Source organism: Cebus imitator, unplaced genomic scaffold (genome assembly GCF_001604975.1).
Source record: "Cebus imitator isolate Cc_AM_T3 unplaced genomic scaffold, Cebus_imitator-1.0 Scaffold109, whole genome shotgun sequence".
Lineage (NCBI taxonomy): Eukaryota > Metazoa > Chordata > Mammalia > Primates > Cebidae > Cebus > Cebus imitator.
The window spans coordinates 52,152-56,827 of NW_016107424.1; the positions used below are offsets into that span (position 1 = coordinate 52,152).

General features: G+C 46.2%; 1 pseudogene; it reads right to left on the reverse strand.

Moving 5' to 3' along the window:
• Positions 1-1,985: 1,985 nt before the first annotated feature.
• Positions 1,986-4,436, reverse strand: LOC119472620 (annotated as a pseudogene).
• Positions 4,437-4,676: the final 240 nt, after the last annotated feature.

Here is a 4,676-nt window from a genome sequence, read left to right on the forward strand (position 1 = left end):
CCATTGTGGAGAACAGTATGAATGCTCCTCAAAAAAAAAAACCAACAGCAACAACTAGAACTACCGTGTTTTAGCAGTCCCACTACTGTGCATTTATCCATAGGAGAGAAAATCAGTATATTAAAGAGACACCTACTTGTACCTCCATAATTATTGCTACAGTATTCACTATAACCAAGACATGGAATCAACCTAGATGTCCAACAACAGATGAATGGAAAAAGGAAATGCTATACATAGACACACACACACACACACACACACACACACACACACACACACACACACACAAGAATGCTATTCAGCCATAAAAAGGAAAGAAATCCCATCATATTTGGCAACGTGGATAGAGCTGGAGGACATTATGTTAAGTAAAATAAGCCAGGAATGGATAGCTAAACACCATAAGCTCTTGCTCATATGTGGAAGCTAAAATAAAAGTTGATCTTAAAGAAGCAAAAAAGTAGAACACGAAACTAGAGGCTGGGAAGCGGGAAAGAGGTTATTGGGAGAGATTTAAATAATACAAAATTGCAGTCAGATAGGATGAATAAGTTGTAGTGTTTTATAGCACTCTAGGATGACTATAGTTAATATATAGTTTTAAATAGCTGGGAGGATATGAAATGTTCCCATCCCAAAGAAACGCTAAATCTGATCTGATTACTATACAGCCAGTGCTCGACTTACGACCACGATTGGGACCAGCAGACCGGTTGTAACATGATTTGGTCCTAAGTTGAGTAGGCTATATGTATAGTTGAAATGGTACACGCGGAGATGGTGGTGCTGCCAGAAGCTGGTCCACGCTGCTGTATGCCCAGCTGGGCAATGTTTGCGCTGCCAGATGCGGAGCAGTCGTGGCTAGCGAATGAGGTTGTAAAGTCAAATGGTCGTAAGCTGCATAGGTCATAAGTCTATCAATACCTGTACATTGTATGTATTGAAACATCACGACTTACCCTATAAATGTGTATGTGACAATTTAAAAAATAAGAAAAAAGTAAAATGAGAAATCTGAACTTTATTATTTTAGCAAAGGGAATTCAATGCAGAATTTAAAATGTATACAGTGGAAATGTAATTAAATTAACTTTATAGCAAAGCTTCCCAAATCAATATACAGCAGCATATTTTTGCCTGCAAGAGTTTCAATTGCTTTGAAATAGATATTTCCCCTCAGTCCCCAGAAAGAATAAAGCCATACAGACCAGAGGCCTTCAAATATGAGCATCCTTCTTTGTTTATCCCAGTGTGCTTTGTAAGTTTATTTTCTACATGGGCCATGAAGTAAAAATTACTGGGAAGCACAGATTTGCATGATGATGAAAAAAGGAAAGCCTACAGATGGGGAAAATAGTTAATAAATTAGCATACATGTGAATAATAATGAAGGAATAAACTGGATCACAGGCTTTAGGAATAAAGAGAACAGGAAAAATTCAGGAAATTAATCAAAGGTGTAATCAATTGAATTTGGTGGCTAACCGAACAAGGGGGGAGAAAATTAAAAGCACCTCGGATTTATTAGTTAGATAATAATGCCCACCAGCATGTCAGAGATTGGAACCAAATTTCAAATAGAATTGTTAGTGGTGACAAATCTGTATGGGTCTACAGCCACCTTAACTTTTGCCTCCTCAGAAGAAAGAATGCAACCCATGGGCATAAGGCAGAGTGAGAGACTAAGGCAAATTTTAGGGCAAGAGGAAAGATTTATTAAAAAGTTTTAGAGCAGGAATGAAAGGGAAAAAAGTACAGTTGGAAAAGAGCCAAGCAGGCAGCTTGAGAGATTCAAGTGTGGGCCGAAGGCTAGGGCTGAGCCCAGTGAAGACCTTAGCCCTCAATCCACCCACGGTGGGAGTGACCACTAGTGTCTGCCTCAGGTGGTCTCCTGTGCTCTATGCTTCCCTGAACAGCAGCCTCTGCAACAGGCTCTGGAGCAGCCACAAGACAGGGAGGTTGGGAGGGGCTGCCATGGCCATTCACTTGGGCAGGACATCCAAGGACACAGAGGTCAGCCTCCCATTGTGGGTCTCAATCTTCTTCACAACCACAGCCCTAGAGGAGCTGGTACTGCTGAAGGAGCTGGAGCTCATCCCAGAGCCAAAGCTGAAGCCCAGCCCATAGCTAAGGCCACGGCTTGTGAGGCCTCTGTAGGCCAAGCTTAGCCCACCTGAGCAGACACTGGTGGTCTTCATATGGATACTCACGTTCACCATCCCAGATTCCAGCTGGTTCTCCTCTCCCTCCAGCACCTTCCTGTAGGTGGCAATCTCAGTGACCAGGGCCAGCTTGACATTCATTAACTCCTGGTACTCATGCAGCTGTCACACCATGTCCTGGTTGGCTCACTGCAGGATGGCCTCCAGCTCCAACAGTTTGGTGGCCTTAACAGTCAGCTCCCCAGCTTCTTAGCATCCATGATGACAGTTTCCAGGGAAGCCCCATGGCTTTCGAGGTCCTCAATCTCAGCCTGGAGCCCACTGATGTTGACACAGGATTTTTCCAAGCCGATTTGCCAACCAGAGACCTCTGGCTGGTGACACACCTGCCCTGGGCCTTGCTCGGGTCCAGGCTCACCACAGGAGACACCCTGTCTACTCAGCCCCCCAGGCCATTCCTGACTTGCATGCTGGTGTGGATCTCATGGCCACCGAGACTGTGCACACAGCACCTGGCAAGAGGTAGTGCATGAGAAAGAATGCAGGCCAGCTGCTCCAAGCAGCAGCACAGGTGCAGGTTCCATGTAGAACTTGCGGCTGGACCAAGTGTGTTACAAAAAACTCCTATCGTGGACTCTGGTGTCCAGATGAAGGGAATGCAGTGGTACCCAAACAGGGTGTCTGTGACCCTGAAATCCTAGGTGGGATGTTACAGCATGCTAATAGATTCATCTCATGGCTCTGAAACTGGCTTAAAGCCATCACTGCTTCCCATTATGTGGGGTGGCTGCCCTCCACCAGCAGAGGGCAGAGAGCCACAGTGTTACAGCCTCCTTTCTACACACATTGGGTGAGTCCAGAGTTCTTGTCCCACATCAAAGAAGAATGAGGTTATGCTAAAAATTGAAAGGTTGGGACAGTGGAGAAGAGTTTTATTAAGTGATAAAACAGCTCTTAGTGGAGAGGGGATGCAGGGTGGTCCCTGGCCAGAAGTCAGATGATCTCTCTCCCAGTGGGGCTGGGTCTGGAGCTTTTATGAGCTCAGAATGGGGGAGTGAATGCTGATTGGTTTGTGAGTGTGCAAAAAATGCTAAAACAAAAGTGCCACTCAAAGCTGGGTATAACAGTATAAAAAAACCAATTAGGGAGTTAGGCATGGTGGTTCATGCCTGTAATTCTAGCACTTTGGGAGATTGAGGCAGGCAGATGATGAGGTCGGGAGATCAAGACCATCCTGGCCAACATGGGGAAACCTCATCTCTACTAAAAATACAAAAATTAGCTGGGTGCAGTGGCACATGCCTATAGTCCCAGCTAATCAGGAGGCTGAGGCAAGAGAATTGCTTGAATTCAACCAGGAGGCAGAGGTTGAAGTGTGAACTGATATTGCACCACTGCACTCTATCTCAAAAAAAAAAGAAATAGGAAAGCGTAACGAGGCATGCCAAATGGAAAGAGGTTCTCAATCTGGTCTGTGGACTTACCAGGGATTTGTAGCTAGGCTTTAAAATGTCTTTGGCTTCAAAGTTGGGTTTTACCGGGGACCCACCCCTGTCTGCCTAGGATTTGTCTGCCTCCTGCCACTAACAATGTATGGCTTATCTCAGTGATGTCCATCTTTGTGTGACACAGGTCATCCACATGCTTCCCAGCCGGCATCTGCAGCTCTTTATACTTGATCTGGTACATGCACTCAGCCTCAGCCAGGCTGTGGTTGGCAATCTCCACATACTGGACCCTGACCTCAGCAATGATGCTGTCCAGTTCCAGAGTGACTGTGGTCCATGGACAGGACCACAGATGTGTCTGAGATCTGAGAATGCGACTCACAGATCGCCTCTTTATACAGCAGCCTGTGGAAGTTGATCTCATCAGTCAACACTTCCAGAAGAGATTCCAGCTCTACCTTGTTTATGCAAGCTTCATTCACATGCTACTTGATGAGGCCAAATTCATTCTAAATCTTTGTATGTTTATTGATGTCACCCTTATACTTATTCTTCAGGTCCTCCAGCAGCCCCTGCATGTTGCCAAGCTCTCTCTCCAGCTTCAGCTTCTCCTGGCCCAGAGTGGTCTCGCTGCCTCCAAAGGTTGTTGATGTAGCTCTTGAGCATTTTGTCCATGTTGCTCTGGGCTGTCTTCTGCTGCAGCAGGAGGCTCTACTTGGTCTTCAGCATCTGATGCTGCTGTTCCAGCACTGTACCTTGCCAATGAAGGAGGCAAAAACTTGTTGTGGAGGGTGTTGATCTGCTCTTTCTCCTGGGTATACATGGCCTGGATGTTGGAGTCCACCTTTGGCTAAAGTGGGCTCAGTGGGCTCTGGTTTACCATGATGGCTGTGAGGCCCCCATATCACTGACCCCACCATAGTTTCCAACCAGACCTATGCCAGTGTCCTGCCTACCCTGAAAGCTGCTGCTGCTGCCCACTCAGGAGAAGCTCACGGAGCTGTTACAGGTACCAGGCCCACACATGCAGGAATAGCTGCTGAAAACCTGGGGCCCTGAGGTG